This window comes from Triticum urartu, chromosome 3 (genome assembly GCF_003073215.2).
Source record: "Triticum urartu cultivar G1812 chromosome 3, Tu2.1, whole genome shotgun sequence".
NCBI classification, from domain to species: Eukaryota; Viridiplantae; Streptophyta; class Magnoliopsida; order Poales; family Poaceae; genus Triticum; species Triticum urartu.
This window is the reverse complement of record NC_053024.1, coordinates 680,449,498-680,471,411: the sequence shown is the minus strand read 5'-3', so window position 1 is coordinate 680,471,411 and position 21,914 is coordinate 680,449,498. Positions and strand designations below refer to the sequence as shown.

At 44.8% G+C, this 21,914-nt stretch overlaps 1 long non-coding RNA gene and 1 other non-coding gene across 8 annotated transcripts; one reads left to right on the top strand and one right to left on the bottom strand.

Moving 5' to 3' along the window:
• Window positions 1-1,403: 1,403 nt before the first annotated feature.
• Window positions 1,404-1,476, bottom strand: TRNAF-GAA. Its single transcript has one exon. It is a non-coding gene; the product is annotated as a tRNA-Phe (tRNA).
• A 5,569-nt stretch (window positions 1,477-7,045) lies between these two features.
• Window positions 7,046-14,589, top strand: LOC125545886. Of its 7 annotated transcripts, none has more exons than XR_007300342.1 (10): window positions 7,046-7,534; window positions 7,653-7,841; window positions 7,934-10,185; window positions 10,301-10,500; window positions 11,454-11,482; window positions 11,605-11,759; window positions 12,266-12,434; window positions 12,962-13,257; window positions 13,612-13,838; window positions 14,399-14,589. It is a non-coding gene; the product is annotated as an uncharacterized LOC125545886 (long non-coding RNA). The 7 variants fall into 7 exon arrangements; XR_007300341.1 differs by having other exon boundaries at window positions 13,524-13,838; XR_007300343.1 differs by having other exon boundaries at window positions 7,047-7,534; window positions 13,663-13,838; window positions 14,402-14,446.
• The last annotated feature ends 7,325 nt before the right edge of the window (window positions 14,590-21,914 follow it).

Here is a 21,914-nt window from a genome sequence, read left to right as displayed (position 1 = left end):
GGTTATGTGCGTGGTTACTGTTCATGTAAATAAATTTAATTTTAATTTTTATTGCATCATAATTTTGTTTGCATGTATTTTTGTAAATGTATACAATAGATTTGTAATTTGCAAATGAATTCAATTCATTTTAGGCTTAATCATATGAATGTAAAGGAGGAAAGTTAAAGAATTTTAGCTTAGGTGACTTTTCTTCGTAGATGTTAAAGGATCCACTTCCGCCGGCTAGCCGGCGCCATAGGTGAGGAGCGCGTGCATCAGCGACGAGGAAACCATGCCGATCCTTTTCTCGCAAGTCGCAAGGTGAGGATCGGAACTAGTCTTCCCCTCCCGTCCAATCCCTTCCCTGTCTTTGCATCCCTCTCGATGGTGGTGACCGCCTGACCGGAGCTGCGGCCGGACGGCCGGAGTCGAGGCTGGCCGCCGGCTCCATCTCATCGACGATGACGCCGCCCCGGGGCTGCCGCCTATGCTTGACTCCGACGCACTCTCCACCGGCGACGATGAGCTGATACTGTCGTGTGTGTGTGTGCGGTTTCCGGCGTGCCCGCCGCTCACGACGACGACGTGCCGTGGCTGTGCGCCCTCGCTGCACCCTCCACCGGCGACGACGATCCGGGACTGCCATGTGTGCGTGGCCTCCGGCGTGCCCGCCACTCACGACGACGACGTGCCCGGGATGTGCGCTCTCGGTGCACTCTCCATTGACAACGATGAGCCGGGACCGCCGTGTGTCCGCGGTCTCCGGCATGCCCGCCACTCACGACGACCAAGTGCCAGGGCTGTGCGCCCTCGGTGCACTCTCCACCGGCGATGACGAACCGGGACCGCCATGTGTGCGCAGCCTCGGGCGTGCCTGCCGCTCGCAATGACGAAGTACCGGGGCCGTCAACCGTGCGCGGTCCCTCTCGCACCCTCCGTCGTCGGGTCCGTCGGCAACCTCATTGTGCCAGGACTCTGTGGCACGCATCGTTCGACTCGACGCACCCCCTTCTACTTACACTATCGGCGGCACCAAGGCGAGGCACCGCCGCATCGCGAGGTCGTACTCGCCCCGTCTCACCGGTCCATGGAGGCGCCATGGGCTCGTCGGGGACTCGTCGACACGCATCGTTCGACTCGGTGCCATCTAGTGCGTCACCCGTTCTACCTACAGCATCGCGAGGTCTCCTTTGCCGCTGCCTCGACTTGGCTAGCTGGCGCACGAGTCTCTAGTCTTCCATCGTCCGTCCCAATCTGCAAACTAGCCGCCAATGGCGCCGCGCGGCTGCAAGAAGAGAAGAGGGGCACGAAAAGAAGCCGATTTATCCACTTAGATGAATAAATATTATTAATGAATATGTATCACAATCCATCTCGAGGTATTTGAATCAATACCTATTTGGTGGATCTTTTTTTTTCTCTGCCAGGAACCAGATTTGAACTGGCGACACAAGGATTTTCAGTCCTCTGTTCTACCAACCGAGCTATCCTGACCTTTTCTTGTGCATCATCTTAGTAAAGTATTTGTATCTATGTCAATTAAAAAGACTAAAAATTAATTAAAGTATTTCAAATTTCCTGTGTCCGACCTCTCGGACGACCTCCTCGTCGAGATCATCTTGCACGTGCCCTACCAGTCCACCTGCTGTTGCAAGGGCGTCTCCAGGCGGTGGCGCGACCTACTCTCCCACCCTGACCACCGCAAGAAGCTGCCCCGGTCGACCCTCGCCGGCCCCTCCATTTGATGAAACGAACATGTGGACGATCGGGTGAATACCCACACACCAGCCCAGTCCTATGTGACACCACAAACATGCCAAGATTCGTGCACTCGCAAATGAACGCGGATCCACGTGTGTGGGTGAGATGCGGGAAGCGGATTTTTCCTAACTCGTTGAGCGCGCAATGTATATCTGAGCCACCCATCCATCCTAGATGTCAAATCAACATGCAGCTGGTCCCATACATGCATGTCAACAGCAATAAGCCCTATACTAAAATCCTGACACAAGGTACATAAGCCATCGGTGGGCTACTTCACCATATTTGCTAGCAAAATTAATATGTCACCATAACTTCTAAATAAACTGTGCAAATATGAATTTGTTTATGTATTTGAGTTTCTCACGGCTAGCTCTACGAAACAAGTCTAATATTGATATATTTCTAAAAAAGTTTCATAAACTTTTCATCAAAGTTCAGACAAGTTGTTTATAAAGTTCTTCGGTCCCAAATACATTTTCTAGGAAAGTTCTTTAATATTTCTAACAAAGTGCAGAAAACCTATTTATAAAGTTCTCCAGCTCTTGGTCCTGTTTATTTATCACTTGCAAATGAAAAATGAAAATTTCTTCACTATGCCCAGCAAAGTTCCTCACTGAAAACACTGATAATCTTCTAAAAAACCATAGTTCAATTCCAGATACAAAATGTGTTAGAAAATTATCCAAACCTGATCTTGTTCTGAAGATCTTGGCGTCAGGAGTTCAAATATATATAAAGTTTTAAAAACAGATTTTGATTAAACTGTTAAAAGACAACTAAAAGTAACAAAGTTTTTGAAAAGAGGAAAGACAACCTAGTCATGCATGTGTACTGTAGCCATGCATGTGTCAGTGAGTCAGTCCATGGGAAAGAAAAGAATGGCAGAGAGGCATGCACAACCAGTTAGAGAACAGCGGCTGTGATTCGCGTTGCGCGCACAACCAGTCAGAGAACACCTTATTCGCGAGATGTGGACGCCCACACGTATGGGTGTTAGTGTTTCCGAAATATAAGAACATTGCTGTGCAAATCGGCTCGAGATAATTACAGTCCGAACTCCCCGTAAAATAACTCGAGATACACATATACTCGCAGTCTCGTACGCTTGTAGGAAAATTACCTGTAACTTCTCGTTTTTCAGGGGAACGAGAGTATTTTGACTCGTACGACCCGGATACACCTCTTGGGCTTTCCTGCTCCACCTCAACGTCCGCGCCGCCGCGCACGCAAACCCTCGCTGCCCGTTCCTGCTCCACCTATATTCAGCCTGATCACGACCAAGCTGGATAGCCGGCGCACGAGTCTCTAGTCTTCCGTCGTCCGTCCCGATCTGCACACTGGCCGCGGATGGCGACGCGCGGCTGCAGGAAGAAGACGAGGGGCATGAAGAGGAGCCCCGTGTCCGACCTCTCGGACGATCTCCTCGTCGAGATCATCTCGCGCGTGCCGTACCAGTCCACCTGCTGCTGCAAGTGCGTCTCCAGGCGGTGGCGCGACCTACTCTCCCACCCCGACCACCACAAGAAGCTGCCCCGGTCGACCCTCGCCGGCATCTTGTACCAAACCTTCGGAGGCAGTGGGCGCCTTCCCCCAGCTAGGTTTTGTGGCTACCGGAGCGTATCAGGGAACTTCTGCTCTAGCATGGACCCCTCCCTCTCGTTCCTGCCCAAACGCAGGAGAGTTCAGTTTTACCTCTTGGACTGCTGCAATGGCCTCCTCCTCTCCCACAACTGGGATCAGCCTTATGGTGTCAAGAAATTTGATTATGCGGTGTGTAATCCCGCCACAGAAAAATGGGTTGTCGTGCCTGCCAACAGATGGTCCTGCGAGGTGCGGATCACTCGACTAGGGTTCGATCCGACTGTCTCCTCTCACTTCCATGTGTTCGAGCTTGCATCTGCTGGTGCCAATATGCTAGGCCAGGGTACACACATCCAAGCAGTGGGAATCTACTCATCCAAAGCTGGAGTTTGGACACATCAAGTTGTTTGGGACAGCCCAATTTCGATAACCGTCTATTCGAAAAGCGTATTTTTCAACAGGATGCTGCATTTATCTTCTGGATCATGTCATAATTCGGTTGTAGCAGTTGATGTGGATGGAACTCGTGGGTTTATTCGTGTGCCTACTCCATGCGGTGGTAATGATCTTTATTTATCTCAAGGACAATTGTGTTTGGCACATAAGGATGCTTCTGAACTGTCAGTTTGGGCTCTTGAAGATTATAGTAGTGAAAACTGGACCTTGAAGTACAAGGTTAGCCACTTACAACTGCTCGGATTAATGTGTTCAAAGTTTCCGGGCTATGTTTTTCCAAAATTTCGAGAAGGGGATTACCCCGGGCTCTACATCCCAGGATGCACACAGCCAATGTTTCCGGGTTATTACAGAGTTATCTCGATCCACCCAGAACATAGTTTGATATTTTTTGTGTGTGAGAAATTGCACAAGCAGGGCGAACGATCACTGACGAAACTAATGTCGTATGACATGGATTCCAGGGAGCTGCATTTTATATGTGAACTTGGACGGGGCTGCAGGACTCCTTATCTTTCATATGTTCCTTTGTTCTCAGAGTCATTGGCAGATGGGCACTAGAAGTCTCAATTACATAGTGCAGCTTCACAATTGTGTATCTCTTTCGAAACTGGCCAATTGTAAACTTTTTAATGATATTGCAGTTAACTTTTCAGCATAAGCAACTGTAACTTGGGTGGACCATCAAAAAGTTGTGATAGTTTTGTTGGTGCGAGACTGCATTCATGTACGTACCTGAATTTATGCTGCTAGGAATTACAGTTAACATCTACAAGCATAATTGTCGCCCTGTTGTGTTCGACTGTGGTTCACCTGACAAGAGGAAACTAATGAAATTGACATTCATACTCTTGTGAAGATAAATGATGGCAACTAAACTTCCAGACGCTCTGAAAAAGGGATGTCTATTCTGTAGTGTAAAAATCTCAAGTGAGGCTTAGGCGCTCTTGTATGCCAATGCATACTTAACTAGTTGCTTACCTGCATTCATGTGAGAGCATTGCTGTTATCCATGGAGAAGTGTTTGATTGTTTCACATTATAGCTACATGCTTTTGCTTACTGCCGAACTTCTTATTTACTGCTGCATATGAACTTTGCGGACGCGGTGATGCATAATTCAACTCTATTATTCCACATTCAGAAGTAAACCTTCGTTTCAACTCCAGATAGGGAATTTACCAAACTATATTAGCTCTCTCCATGTACTTAAGGCTAAGCTTTCTTGCGTGAGACACACAACAAAAGTACCCTATCCGCCGCTGCCCATCCGCCCCTCCTCCCCTAGCTGCTCTTCCCCGCCACCGTGGAGCGGCGTCGTCGGGGGAAGCCCGGCCGGTGTAGGGGGCGGCAGGGCCGTCTCTTTCCTCTCCGCTTGATTCCTGGGATGGGGCGGGCCATCTTACGAGCTGAGACGCTGGCTGGCACAGGTCCCACCACCTTGTATCGGTCAGCCGCGATACTCAGGTGATCCAATTGTTCAAAGATCGGCTTTGTAAGAGGGCTACCTCACCACCTTGTATCGGTCGGCTGTGTACTTTCTTTGCTTGTTGCTTTATATATAAAGCGGGGGGAAAGCCTGTTTCTAGAATTCTAGCCGGCTGAATGCCATTTTGCCACGTCGTGCTTGAATATCCAAATTCCTTTTTTTTTGCAAAAATATCTCCCGGAAATGTTTCTTTATCTTCTATCAATAATAAAATGATCTATATGCATGGCAGTTTTTAATCAGGTGACTTGTCAAGTTTTGCAGGTTCAAAACTGTAAAACATGTGGCATGGGGGTTGGCCCCTGACCCCTGGAGCTGGGCTGCTAGCTCATGGTCTCCAATTTGTTATCGATGGGTCACCACCTGTTTCGATGACAGTGTGGCTTTGATTTGTTGGGTATTCGAGGATGAGAATTCATGGAAAAACAGTGATTGGTTACGGTCCTAGCTCGATTATCTATCACAACAATCAGTGGCTTCAACCTTCAAAATCCACATGCTCTGCTGTGATTTGTAACACAAGAGTTAGTTGTCCTCGTAGCTAGCGCGGTCATGGTGTACTCCTGCTCACAATTTTCGATGCATCCTGTCCTCGCTGAGTAAGTATGACAATTTGCAGATTTATCATCATAGACGTGTTAACATTTCCATCACCTCAGCCTTTACACTGTATATGCCTATCTAGACCTCCGGAGAAAGTTTTGTACCCAAAAAATTCATAAGAAGGTCAAGATCAATGGTGGCTTGGGGCTTTGAATGCACACAATCAGTTCTAGACACAGTAAAAACACCAGGATGACAACAGTTACCACGGTACCTTTTAAGCATTGAAGATTTAATTAATTCACGAGTAAGAATATTCTGGTGTTTTTTGCAAGGATTTGTTGTGAGTTCTTTTACAGTACCCTTAGTTTAATATGGTCCATTCATTCTCTCAGATCCAACGGCTATACTTGAAGGGTACTCCATTGTAAGCATTAAGGAGTACTGCAACCGAAAATCAGGGAGTACCTTATTTGAAGGGTAGATTCGTCATTTAGGAGAGACAAACTCAGGATCCGGATTTATGATATTTTTGGAAACAACTTAATGACTATGATATACTATTCCCGTAATCAAATCTATCTTGCATGCATGCACCGATCCGATAATTGTGACAAGTTATTAGCGTGGGAGAGAGTTATGAAACATCCATTATCATCAGGTAGATCTGGAGCGACCCGATTTTGGAATTAGCATCATTCGACTTGATTAATCCCTTTTCTTTGCTTCGTTAACACCAGATCATGCAGCCAAGAACAATCCAACATAAGGATTTCTTAATCACGCCAGCTACGTCAGCTGCGATCAATACTCTTGATTCTATCGTCTCAACACCATTGTGATTGAAAAGGGGAAATTAGTAATCAGTAACAAGCAACGGCGGTTGATTCAATCGCAGCGGCGCTGGCCAGTTCTTTGTAACGGTGATAGCCGATTCAGAACAAAGCGGGCGGCGGCTGATTGCATCGTTGTGGAGCAGACCAGATTCAGAAATTTAGAAGGCTTAGGTTAAACGGAACACCATTATCTCTACTTCTAATGGAGCAGTTGGTAGTCTCCGCCGGTCAATTTTCGTCCCACCTTCACTGGTTTTCTCTCGTCCTAAAAAAATCTACGAAATTTCGTAGGTTAACCAGGAAAAACCCTCCGCTCGATCCATCCCTCGTGCGACCGCTCTCTTCCCCTCTCCTCCTGATGCGGCGCTGCCCCCATCTCTTGCTCCTCCGCCGCCGCCCCTGCTTCCCCGATTCACGCATCTCACCCTCCCTCCTGCACTAGCATCCGCCGCTGCCAGTGCATTGGCTGCCTCCCTCCCCCATCGCCGGCCACCTCTCGCCCCCATAACCGGTCGCCGCTAGCCTTCCTTGCCGCCGGCGCCGCCGATTCCTCATCTTTTCTTCGTAGCCACAATCTTCCCTCGCGTCTGGGCTCCTCCTCCTCCGCCGCCGCCCGAACAATCGATCCCCACCTAGCCGGGGATGGAGGCGCGCGAGGACATCAGCAGCAGGAACGGCGGCGTGGGGGCCTTCCTGGCGTCGTGCGCGGTGTCTGGCGACGACGCTTACGGCGCAGCCAGGGCCGTGCTCGAGCGCCTCCAGGCCCCCGCCACGCGCGCCGGGGCAAGGCGCCATCCGTCGCCGCCTCGCCGACGACCCCGCCGCCGGGCAGGAGGAATGCTTCCACGCCTTCAACCTCCGCATCCACGACGTCGTCCTACAAGGTCGGCCCCCCATCCTCCCCACTGCCCGACGATGCCTCCCCTTCCTCCTGTGTCGCCTCCCTCGACCGTGTAGGCACGTCGACATAACCTGGACGCCGTCACTGCATTGATCATGTAGATCAGGGCGCCTGCGACGTGACACAGCCGTTTTCTTCGGCCGAGCACTGAAAAGGGGCTGACGGCTGCATCGCCATGCCATTTGTAGCTCAAGATTTGTAAGCCGCACAAGGTCATCTCTGCCGCTTCACTTCTGGTTCGCCTCTCTGCTCCTCCCAACGCATCTATCTCGTGATTTCAATAACTGAAGGTGCTGGTGGCCATCCTTGCCCTCTTCTCCTTCCCGTCCCTGACCTGCCATCCTCGTCCTCACTCACCCTGATTGGTGTTCTTGTGTTGCAGGGTTGAAGGTCAAGGTCGGCGACCTGTATGTCCACAAGTTGTCCCATGGCTGTTCACTGTGGGATGTGATCGAGAGGTGAGGCCTCTTTGCCTGTTGAACAGGTGCAAGGCCTCCCGCTTATTCCTACTTTCTTGCAGTCAAAGGACGGGGTTCGGTGAAACCAGAGCAAACTAAGGTCTATGGTTATCTCCCGAAAAAAGGGTGTATGGTTATTTTAATTCCCTGTTCTTTCTTTTAGAAAAGTCACTGTTATTCGTAGCCATATGGTACATGCATGTGTGTCAAGTTTCATTTGTAATAAATTACATTAGCTGAATTTAAACAGATTAAGTTTCCTAATGCAGGGCAAAAGCATAGTGTATTCAGTTTGATATTGTTCCCGTATTTATTTGTTCTGGGCATAGCTAAACTCTCAAATTGTAAAATCAATTTGTCCAGTTTACATATTTTCAATCAGAAGTCATCTTGTTTTGTTCATAAATTGTGTCATTTATAGTTTAACTTAACTCGTCATGTAATTATCTGTTTCTACCTATTGGAGGGCATAGCACATAACCTGTGGGCCAATGGGCTGAGGTTTTCAAATGTTATTTTACCCCTCGTGTCTATTATAGGCTAGATACATTTCTGCCATCTTATTAAGTACTCAGATTTCTATTTAATGAACTCAGATTTAAAGACAATAGTCCTTTCCCAATAATAAAAGATGTATTTTATGAGGTAGTACAGTCGTAGACTTTTCTTATGTTCTGATTTGTCATTCCACCTCACTGAAAGAGCTTGTAAATTTGTAATTGGTTCAACAAATAGCATACACTTTCTTTCGGTTTGAATAGTCTGAACTTTGTAGCTCAGCGGCTACTTTGCGGGTGTATTTAAATCTTTTGGCCACACTAGGAAAGGGTAGACTATTTTAGGTGATAAGTCGGTTGGTTAATGTTGTAGTCCCTTTTTTATTGGAATGTTTTATGTTTCTGTACATTAGTTTTGGTAGAAAATCCACATCTGCTGTGGCATCTCTTCCGTTTTTGGTGTTCTCCTGAAAGAGCGAAGGGGCAAAGGGTTTCTTCAGTATTGCACAAGACTTTGATCTATCTGGTTGGTTCTGCTTCAGCTGGGGTTATTGGCTTATTGCCGATGTTTCCCTCTGCTCTATGGAGGCAGCGGCATATGTAGGATCCTGAATTGGGGTGTAAAGAGTAAAAGAAAAAACTCCACTAGACACGCACATTTTTCTTTTGAGGGGTACCCAGCCATGTGCGTATGCTCGAGCTATAGAGAAAAAAATTGTTGCTCACTCTGGAACCCATTGATCAATCGGGGGAATTGCAGTTCTGGTCTGATGGCCTTTTACGTGCTAGGCCAGCTGCTTAGTTAATGGCTTGAGGGGGAAATATAAAGGGTGTTAAATGATAGGAGGTGGGCAGGGCTGCTTTGCTACAAGGCACTAAATTTTCAGATTATTATAGCTAGCAAACTACACATATATGTATAAACCTTGGTCTGCAATTGGTAGTAGTACTTGTTTGTTACTGAACTTTGAAATTGGTTTGCGTAAATTTGGAATATGTCTTGACATATTTTACTCGGCCGCGGTTCAGCTGTTAGGTTTGCTTCAAAATTTTACTTTCTGTGAGCATCACTTTCTTAGGGCATCTGATTCCTAACAGCCCTCTAATGGAATTCATTATGCATATGCATTTCTCAATAGGGAACAAAGGAAAAACATCTATTATTACTAGGTAAAAAAACGCGGATGACAAAGTGAACCAAAAGCAGGCTCGAGGTTTCTTGTCCTAAGCACCTAACCTGAGATAGCTTCTAAAAAATCCATAATCAGAAAGGGTCAAGGAAAATTCATATGAGATCAGAATACAATAGGGCATTGATCAAGCGATTTATTTAGAGGAGTATTTTATTACATGCGTGTGTAGTACGGGTTGTTGTTTCACAATAGTTTCCATGGCCTCTAAGCATCATTATTCATGTGTGAACTTTCAATATTTGTGATTTTGGTTCTGGTTGCATAAGAATTTATCGAATGCTTTTAGGATCCCAGCAAAGAAGGAAGCTAATAATGATGGACATACCTAGCATTTTCGGCCCCGGACATAGGTCCATCACTCTCTACGAGGGCATAAATCATCATCCAGATCCAGATTCCATTTTCAGGAATAAGACCGTCGCACAGCTGGGATGTGGCAATGGTTGGATATCCATTGCGCTTGCAGAAAAATGGTGCCCTTCCAAGGTTGGTGTCTCTTGTCCCATCCGCTATCTCAGGTCAGGTGTCATTATTCATGTGTGAACTTTCAATATTTGTGATTTTGGTTCTGGTTGCATAAGAATTTATCGAATGCTTTTAGGATCCCAGCAAAGAAGGAAGCTAATAATGATGGACATACCTAGCATTTTCGGCCCCGGAGATAGGTCCATCACTCTCTACGAGGGCATAAATCATCATCCAGATCCAGATTCCATTTTCAGGAATAAGATCGTCGCACAGCTGGGATGTGGCAATGGTTGGATATCCATTGCGCTTGCAGAAAAATGGTGCCCTTCCAAGGTTGGTGTCTCTTGTCCCGTCCCCTGTGGACATTTATCTTATGATCCTCGTTACGTAAGTGGGAACTGCAGCAGTTTCACATTTGTTTATAAAAGTGGGAGCTCCATAGTTAGATATTTACCCAGGTTTGACGATATGATACTTCACAGACTTCTGATAATCTGCCGACAGCCTAAGTTAGTCGGAGCATCTGAGAAAACAATATATGTCCCCCTCCCCTGGTTTTTTCTCGTCCTGCCTCCCACCTCCCAATTCCCCCGCAGTAACGATCCCACCTCCCAGTTTCGTCGGTTTTTTTCGTCGATTTTTTATTCGTCCCCCTCCCACTGGTTTTATTCATTTTCATGCTTGATGTAAAGTTTAGTGTTTCTTTCCTTCTGTTTCATGGTAATGATGCGTTGGATATGCTTTAGTGAATGGAGGAATCTGAGAACACATAGTGATTTAACCTTACCCTGTTAAATGCTTACATGCATGTTCATTCTGTTCAACTAAAGATAACCACGATTATAGGGATATTATCTTTCTACAAGCATGTTTGTGCGTAGGTATAAACATGATTCTCACCACCCTTCCTAATTCGTAATGCAGATACTTGACTAATGTTGGATCTTGCATATGCAATGAATACTAATGAAGGCCATGTGCCTTTCTTATTTCATGCACTCTTTGCCCAGTTACCTACTTAGAGTTTCAGTTCGCTGCACAATTATCGTGCCACTGAAATATGTAATGTGAAACCCGCTCCCATCTGTTCTCATTTTATAAGAGTGCAACTTTTTATATAACAGGACCCTTCCAGGTGTTAGATTTATAGTTAATTACTACTTAGTTTACTATTCAGGATGTTCACACATTTTTCTTGGGTACAATTAATAATTTTCATTCTTTATGTAGGTTTGGAGATGACACGTACTAAAAATCTAATTATTTTCTCTTGTCGTTTTTTGTAGTTAATTCAAGGAGGACCCTACATCTAAAGGTAACAGAGCAGTTTATATCATAATTCCATTGCTGGATTTCTAGAAGAATGAAAAAGGGAGAAATGGTTGTTTCATTTGGTGTGCGAATCTGGTTTAAAGTGTGCCTGCTTATATCTGGCAGATCTTGGTTGCAAAAGTATATCAGGAAGATCTTGGTTGCAAAAGTGATCAGATATACTCCTCTGTACCAAAATATAAGACGTTTTTCTCAGTTCAATTGAACTGCAAAAATATCTTATACTTTCGTACGGAGGGAGTAATAGTCAACACAACCAGGTTGGTTCTGTAATTAAATGCCTAGCTAAGATCTTGTAATTTTGAATCAAATAGTTTGACTACACAAAGAATTATATTTACTTTGTGTAAGATCTTGTAATTCTGAACTATTCTAAATCAAATATTTTGTCTACTATTCTATATAGGTCTTAAGTAGCAAAGCTAGGCATTGTACATAATTTTGTTTTGCTTTGGATTTCAACTAACTTGGAATTGGGGGAGAAGTTAACAATAAGGTTCATGTCTACAAGGTTGGAACGTTGAGATATTAGGAACTGTGCATTAGTACTCCCCGTGAAAAACCGACCGGCAGGGAATGAGAATAGCCCATGAACTCCAGATTTTTTGATGGGTTTGTATTTGAATTTCTGTGTATTGATAGAAGTTTAAAGAAATATGGATAACAGTAAGCACATCATCCATACACACATGCACTCACACATGGTCAGTACCACCACTATCCTAATCATTTAACTACTGATTGGTTTTAATAACATTTTTCCCAGGCGGGGGCACATGCCATTTTTTCTCCTTCACCATGGACCCTGAATTTGCTGAACTCTGGGCGTGTTGATGGGCTGCTCAGCTTACATGTGAACTGGACGTGGCAAAGCTTATCCTGGAGACGAACTCAAAGCTATGAAAATTCATGTATACTGATTATCGAGCATTATGGTATGTTTTCCACGAGACTCAATTTGTTATGTCCAGAGGCATGGCTTTCAGAATAAATGCAGACTGTATGTTTACTCATTATCGTGATCTTTGTATATCTGTAACTACACCATACAGCTTGAGCCACTTGATGACCAACCTGCAATTAGATGTTACAAATATAAATTCAATATGTTAATTCTAAGGTGGCATCCAATTCCTAATAATTCATACCTGAAATAAAATTGTGATTTATTCGCTATCTTACTATCATATCCGCATCGAGCACAACCGAACTCCTCTTATATCCAGTGAGGCCAACTATCCAGAATCTTGTCACCATCTTAAATCCATTGATGTTTTTCTGTTAAAGGCTTTGTTCTATGTACATACTGAAATTAGCAAAGCCAAACTTTTAATCTGAAAATATCACTTTATAGTACTTTGGTCTGTAAATGTGTTGCGTTGCTGTATTTTAAAGATGCGGTTTGTATTGGAAAAGATTACATTAAAGATGGTGTCGATCCTGATGACGGGCTGCCTTGCAGGGCAAGGGACGGGGGTACAAGGCATGGTCTGCGGCGCCGCACCTTGTTGTTCCCTGCCGGTGGCGGGCGAGCTGCAGTGGCGCTTCTCTGTTGCGTGGCGAGGGACGGGGGCGGAAGGTGTGCATCTGCAGTGCCACTCCTGGGGCATGCCTCTCCGGCGACATTGCCGGCGTACACAACATACCTTACTACACGGGGATTTCATCTCTGAACTAAATATTACGTCCGAAGACTGAAACATCCAGAAGATTTATTGAGACTATTCATTGATGGTCTTTCTCTACTACACGAGGAAGGTAATTTATGTGCTTCTTTTTCCATTTCAATGTACCGTTGTGTTATTTCGGTTGAAAAAATAAAGTTTCTACATATTTTCATGGCTTATGAAAAGTAGCTGAGATCCGTTGTTTTATTCCTACTTATTGAGGAAATTTCTGTGAAGCTAAAGTTGAAGTTGTTCATCTTTTTTTCTACAATTTAGTACTCTTGACATAGTTCTAAAATTTATCATTTCAAAAGATCAGTGTAGTAGTGCAGGCTAACAAAACCGTATTTTCTACAGGCCTGAGGTAGACAAACATAACAACTGATGAAAGAAGAACATATTTGTACCTTGTTGCCCGCTGACTATATGCATGGTTGAATTGTAGTATGTGTGATACATGAGAATAATGTAATATGAAGTGAAACATGGTGGATAGGGCTTCGTGAATGAGCTGGCGGAGAAGATGTCAGTGGTGGAAGCGGAGATGTTATAGAAGATGTTGCGGGCGGTACCGGAGGAAATGGCCAAATGGGGTTCCTCGGAGCCGACAAGAAGGATGCTGCAGCGGCACATATTGGTTTCCATTTCCATCCAGAGAAGAACTTATGAACGGTATGTGCGCGATCCATTCATTCTTTCGTTTGATCCTTCCTTATTCCCCTCAACTCAGATTCTTTTTCTTTTGCACTTACATGGTTTTTATGGATCAATAAATTTAGTGACATTAATGGCAATGAGAATATCATATATCCATAAACTTCACATTGTTGTTTTTCAGCAGAATATGATGTTTGTCTCTTTTTCATATGGACTGCAATATGGTCGATGGTAGCTTGCTGAATAGGTTAAGCGAGACCCAAGACATAATTTCATTCCCAGAGTTTGACTTGCTGAATAGGTTAAAAGCCTACTACAAAATATATTAGACACGGAGTTTGTAAGGGTTACATGTATGCAATTTACATGGGTCTATCTAATGTTAGAGTTTCATGCCTCTAATTATTTGTATTTATGTATTCTAGCTATGGATACCAGTAGCATTAGTTCTTTTAAAGTACTGCATTTATAAACTTTACTATTTAGATAATGTATATGAAAATATCAAGTAATTATAAATGTCATTTATGATCACAAACGATCTTACCGGATGATTGTTTTCATGGCCTTCAAAGAAGAGATATCCTAGAAGTTGAGTGCAGTTGGAGATGCCTCAGTCCTTTTGAGCCAAGAAAAGTAGACGGGGCATGGTCCAAGCTATGAATAGTAGATGGGAAAGTGTTGAAATATTTTGTGTTTCCATGGTTTGTAAATGGTAGGAGGTATATGTAGTAACCTGTACGGTTTCAAATGCCAAATTTCATGTGTAAAAGTTTGCTAGGGAATTCTGATTGTAGAATCTTGAAATAAGGGAACAAAATCCTACATGTGTCATATATTTAATTAATGGATAATAACAACAGACATGCTTTCATGAGATGGATTAATCTTAAGCATAGAAGGGCATCCATGTGCCACCTATCATTTGTAATGCATAATAAAGAGTTCTATGTTTTTGTGTTTTGTGCATTAGATCTGATCCTATATGTTACCGAATTACATTGTAAGTAAAGTGGATCTCAATATTTTTGTATGTTATCAGCTATCTTTTCTATACATGTGAAATTTGATATGCAATTAGTAACAACTAACCTGCAATGAGTAGGAAGGCATAGTAATGTAATGAATAACCCAATATCGAATACTGATAATAATATCGACAAAACGTTCTTGATTTTTTAAGGCCCGTGGCAACGCACGGGCACTCTACTAGTAAATTGTAAAAGGTCCATAATACCCTTTAATATCAACGGATGGATTTAGTTGGTACTCCACATGACCCTTAGGGAGTACCACGGTACTGTAAAAGAGCTCGTTGTTTATGGGACGACTCATGCGGCCGGCCCAGATAACTAGTACAGCCCAGATACCTGCACTGGCTCGTCTCTCCTCTCCCACATCGCCGCCGCCCACGCACGCAAACCCTCGGTCCAGGAGTCTCTAATCTTCTGTCCGCCGTCCCGATCTGCAGACTGGCCGGCGACGGCACTGCAGGGCAGGGCTCCAAGAAGATGAGGGACACGGAGAGGAGCCCGGTGTCACAGTTGTCCGACGACCTCCTGGTCGAGGTCATCTCGCGCGTGCCCTACAAATCCACCCGCTGCTGCAAGTGTGTCTCCCGGCGGTGGCGCGACCTCGTCTCCCACCCCGACCACCGCAAGAAGCTGCCCCGGTCGACCCTCGCCGGCATCTTCTACCAAACCTTCAGAGGGGAACGCTGCCCAGCTACGCTTTGTGGTTACCAAAGCGTTTCAGGGAACGGGTGCACTGGCATGGACTGCTCCCTCTCGTTCCTGCCCAAGTGCAAGAGAGTTAACATGTACCTGCTGGACAGCTGCAATGGCCTCCTGCTCTGCCTTTGCTGGAACCAACCTTCTGATGTCAATGGATTTGGTTACGTGGTGTGCAATCCCGCTACTGAGAAATGGGTGGCCCTACCTGCCACCACCTGGTCCAGCAAGGTGCGGACTGCCCGCCTAGGGTTCGACCCCTCTGTCTCCTCCCACTTCCATGTGTTCGAGTTTGTTTCTACTACTGGTGTTGTGGATGTGAATATGCAGGGTCTTGATACAGGCAAGAAAACAGTGGGGGTCTACTATTCCAAAACTGGAGTTTGGACACATGGAGTTGTCTGGGACACTCCGCTTTTGATATCCCGTTTCCCAAGAAGCATATTTTTCAACAGGATGCTGCATTTTTCTTCAGATAATAATTGGTTGTAGCAATTGATGTGGAGGGAAATCGCAGGTCCATTCGTGGCCCCATGCCAGATTCTGCTCGTGGTGTTCCTAATGTTTATCTATCACGAGGACAATTGCATTTGGCAAATGAGAGTGTTTCTGAACTCTCAATCTGGGCTCTTGAAGATTTTAGTAGTGAAAACTGGACCCTGAAGCACAGTGTTAGCCACTTACAACTGCTGGGAACAGAGTATGCAATGTTCGCGGGGAACTACAGAGTAATCTCAATCCACCCAGAACACAATGTGGTGTTTATTGTATGCGAGCAGTTGTACATGCTGAGTGGCCCATCATTGACGAAACTAATGGCATATGATATGGATTCCAGGGAGCTGCGTTTTATACGTGATCTTGAATGGGGTTGCAGGACTCCTTATCTTCCTTATGTTCCCTTGCTCTCGGAGCCATTGGCAGATGGGCAATAGAAGTCTTCAATTAATTGTGTGGTGTCAAGTTTTGTACCTCTTTTTGTTTCAAAACGGAACATGTTTATCCTTTTTTTGATCTTGCGTAGACCTTTATGAAGTCGTGATAGTTTTGATTGGTGATTGAGTGCACTCATGTAACTCTGCTTGTGTTTGTGCGCGTATATTAGCATCTCATGCAACTATAACACCATAGTAGCTCAGTCTTTTTTGCTTGTGTTTGTGCATGTATATTAGCAGCCGATGCAACTGTAACACCATAGTACTGAAACATAGCTAGATACTTTTAACATTTTATTTCATATGTCTTAGATATCTAAATTATGGTTTCTTTTTCTGACTAATTTATCTCTATTGTAATGTCTAGATTCAATATTTGTGCTTTGACCTTATATTTTTCACATTTAGATAATATTTGTCCTCGTATCACTACTGGAATTTCTGAGTTTTCCGAGTACTAGAAAAACTCAGGGAAAGCCGTTTCCCACTCGGCAGAGACTTCACCGAATGCAATTCCCTGCTAAGGGTAGTCGGCCCGAACGCTTCAGGCAAAGCCCACTTTGCCGAGGGCATAGCCCCAAAACCATGGGAAGAAGATCACACGACAACTAGATGGATATATATTGAGCTAAGATTCGAAGATAGTGCATCTCTAATATTTATGAAATGATATCGGAGGTTGGTGCGGTGAATGAACATTAAATACTTACAAAGCCCAGATCAAGACCATAAATATGTGGTATTAAAAAATAGCGAGCACATATTAAAGGGTCCCCTATTTTCAGAATTAAAGGTGAAAGAACATGCGGTGCCCCCATGTTTGGTTTTGGTAATTGATGACAATCTCTATGGACTAATGGTTTCCTTGAGTTATATTTGAAGGTTTTGTCCATAGGCTTTTCTTGAAGTACATGTGTTGATTTCAAGAAGAGTTTGTGTCGACCAAGGTGCTATTCAAGGAATTATCCAAAGATTGGTCATTTGAGAGTTGAGCTTATTGCAAGCATGTCTTGAAGAAGAAGATTGTGTGATCATTCATGTTTACCTTCAAGACATCATCCAAACGAAGAGAGTTGGAAAGATTCAAGGTTGATCAAGACTAAGTCAAGAGTGAATCAAGTTGATCAACTCACAAAGAGTAGAAGATGTACCGAGAGGGATCAAGTGATCCTATGGTATGGTACGTGTCCATGGGCTTGCCTCAAGAGGATGATATCATACAACCCATGGGAAGGATGACATCAAGTGGTGATCGTCATCAAGATTGCCGTGTGCAATTTCAAGTGGAGAATCACGAAGAGATTAAGTGCTTGAAGCTTGCCATCCATTGTGGTGTCAATGGACTTGTGAAGATGTGCCGAAGAGTGGCTCACCCATAGTGGAGTATGGGGGAGCAATCATCTAGTCTTCATCGACCCAACGCAATCAAGAAAGGTGGTCCATCTTGAGGAGGACAAGATCGTCATCATCTAACTCAAGTGGATCATGTGCAAGGCAAAGGTTTTCCCTTGATAGGTTTTCTATTTTACCGGTCTCATGGTGGTAGTTGGGAGACCGGGTTATAGGATCGATAGCCGTACTATCAAGGGGGGCTCTCAATTGAGTAGCTTGATCGTATCGTTCGTCGAGAGCTCAAACCATTGCATCCTTGCATCATGTTTCTTGGTTCTTGTTTGGTTCTCTTTGTGAGTCTTAGAGCTTATGGTCATCTTGATGACAAGCTTGGTTTCATCGAAAACGGAGTTCGCATGCGTCTTCTATGATGTTTTCGGTGTTGGAGGTTTTACCGGTATTTTCCGAGGAAGGGTTCTCACCATTTTCTTATGGGCCTTTTCTAATTTGCTTCTTATTGATATTTCTTTGAAGATTGTGTTAGCCCTTGTCGCTAGCTTTCCAACAAACTTGGTTTCATCGAATTCGGAGTCCGTTTGCAAAAGTTGTGGCAGTTTTGGTGTCCTGAAAAGGCTGCAGCGGTACTACCGCGAATTGGAGCGGATGTAATTTTTCACTACCGCTCCAGAGCAGTACTACCGCGGCTCCTACAGCGGTAGTACCACTCCGGACAAAAACTCTTCCCAAGTCTTGCGGTGGTAGGCCCGGATGTATTTTTTTAGTACCGCTCGCAAGCAGTAGTACCGCTACCATTTGCGGTAGTACCATGAGGTCGAGCGGTAGTACCGTGAGGACAAGCGATAGTACCACTCCGGCAGTTCTTCTGGCCTTTTGCCTCCTCGCTGTTGTTTTTCAAAGGGGTACTTCCGCCCTAGCGGTAGTATCTCTCCCTGGAGCGGTAGTACCGCTCTGTGCGGGCTGTGAGCATAACGGTTGGATTTTTCCCCACCTATAAAAGGGGGTCTTCTTCCCCAATGAACCTTATCCTTTTAGCTCATGTTCTTCCCCCATTGTTGACCTTCTTTGAGCTTGCTAACTCTCAATCCCTCCATGGATTCTTGCTAGTTTTTGAGGGAAAAGAGAGAGAAGATCTAGATCCACATTTCCACCAATCACTTTCTCCTCTATGTGAGGGGAACCCCTTGGATCTAGATCTTGGAGTTCTTGGTGTTCTCCTTCTTGTTCTTCCTCTCATTTTCCTCCCTAGCATTAGTTGCTCCGGTGGGATTTGAGAGAGAAGGACTTGGGCACTCCGTGTGCCCTTTCCATTGCATTTGGTGCATCGGTTTGAGTTCTCCACGGTGATACGTGGAAGTGAAGTTTGAGAAGCTTATTACTCTTGGGTGTTTGGGCACCCTAGAGCTTGTTCCTCTTGGGTGCCTTGACGCCCTAGACGGTTGGTGTTGTTCGGAGCTCAATCATTATGGTGTAAAGTTCCGGGCAAGCGTCGGGGACTCCAATTAGGTTGTGGAGATCGCCCCGAGCAATTTGACGGGTACCGGTGACCGCCCCCAAGGGTTGCCAAAGTGTATGGGTTCGGTGACCGCCCCCAAGGGTTGCCATTTGTACGGGTTCGGTGACCGCCCTCAAGGGTCCCTTAGTGGAATCACGGCATCTTGCATTGTGCGAGGGCGTGAGGAGATTACGGTGGCCCTAGTGGCTTCTTGGGGAGCATTGTGCCTCCACACCGCTCCAAACGGAGATTAGCATCCGCAAGGGTGTGAACTTCGGGATACATCGTCGTCTCCGCGTGCCTCGGTTATCTCTTACCCGAGCTCTTTACTTATGCACTTTACTTTGTGATAGCCATATTGTTTCTTATCATATATCTTGCTATCACCTAGTAGTCTATCTTGCTTAGCATAAGTTGTTGGTGCACATAGGTGAGCCTAGTTGTTGTAGGTTTTGTGCTTGACAAATTAACCGCTAGGTTTATTCCGCATTTGTTCAAGCCTAAACCGTAATTATTTTAAAATGCCTATTCACCCCCCCCTCTAGGCGACATCCACGATCTTTCAAAAGGGTCCCATATTTTTTTTCTTGACAGTGCTACGCAGGCTTATGCCGGCCTAAACCACTTTCATATCATAGACAAGACTAAGATACAACACAATGCTGCAACAAGTAGCACCCGACACACACAAGAAGAAACAAGGAACAACACAGGAGAAGTAAAAACGAGCTATGACATGCAGGCAACACCAAGAACTTAGAATCCATCACCATTAGGCACACCGAGAAAGAGTGGGAACTAGCATCGTTGGATCACTCGAAAGGAGATTGATCAACATCGAGAACACGTAGAGAAGAAGATGCCTGCTACCCTGCGATCAGTTTGCTCCTTGAAGATCTAGGATAGTCGCAACCACCATTGAAGGGCTTCCCACTGCCTAGCCACGATGCGTGAGTGAGAGAGCCACATATTGTGCCGAAGTGCAATGTTCCATCAAGACAACCCTGCACCTCCTTTGGACCACATCACGACCACCATCACAAATAGAGAGAACCAGAAAACTATGTGAGACAACCAAACCTCACGCGTCGTCGAAGGGAGCCGAACTCCAAGAGCTCACCGCTGCCACGAGCCCCAAAAGAGAGGTCGACCAACATCACTAGGATGACTAAGGCAAAGAACGCCGCCACAATCCACTTCCACTGCCACCACTAAACACTTCATCGACCCAACCAACATTACTGCATCGCTGCTGCACACTGACCGACCCAAAACCTCATCACTGACCAATTTTTGGCCGGTCAGTGCCTTAGGGTCTGTCATGGCTGCCCTCATCACAAACCAACCAAAAACTGGTCAGTGATGACTCACGTACTGTTGATGGCTGGACTGTTAGTAATGTAATTTAATTGACACAAAGAAACAAATCTTTGCTGACCAATACTTCACAATTGGTCGGTTACTGATATGTTTAGGAAAGCACAAAAAGTAGCATAATCTCGGTTCACATACAGATAGTTGAGCCACATATATACACACTTGTAATCAAACATACACATAGGAAGGCTACATGAAGCACAATAAGAACATCACTAACATCAGCTTGAACTATTCACAGCATTCCGTCCTTGAAGGTCAGCGTTGGGTCAAATCGAAAGAACCCCTAAGATTGCATGGATGACATATTCCGGGATCGATGCCTACTATTCCGAGCATTAGCATGCTACATGTGTCTTACTTCCATATCCTTCAAGGACGCTTGCTCCTCCTCCTCCTCCTCCTCCTCTAAAGTCTCAACATTTGAGAGATGGTGTGTCTGCGGGGGCCCACGGGAAGAAGACCACACGACAACTAGTTGGACGTATATTGAGCTAAGATTTGAAGGTAGGGCGTCTCTAATATTTATGAATGATATCGGATGTTGGTGTGGTGGGTGCACATTAAATACTTAGAAAGCCCAAATCAAGACCATAGTATCTTCCAGTACATTGAAAATTTGTTAATCAATGCTTCAATTTGTTGGTTGTTGTATACTATCATAGTAAAGAGACTAAGCTAGTGTAAAGTCAATTCAATCTGATGGTCATTGCGTCTGGCATAAGGAGAATCACATGAAAATGGTGAATGACATCTATGTATTGATCCTAAAAAAGTTAAATTTTCTTTTCAAAAATCATGCACTACAACAGGAACCCCCCTATAGCAACGCATCAATGTGTTGCCAAATGTCCACATAAGCGTTGATGAGGTCTACACCAACGGATTTGTATCCGTTGTTGTTGGTGGCGTTGCAAGGGTCTACAACAACACATATACATGTGTTGGTAACTGATGTGTATAAGCGTTGTAAGATAGCAACGTATAAGCTAAAGCCCAACAACACTTCATATGCGTTGGTTGACCCCGCACAAATGGATTTTGGAATGGAGAAACAAATTTGCAGCTTTTGAAGTACTCCCTCCGTCCCATAATATATGAACATTAGTCTCAAAAACGTTTGTATATTATGGAACGGAGGGAGTAGTTGCTACATATGTTATGAGGCCAATGTAGGTAGTGTATAGGAGATGCAATATAGTAA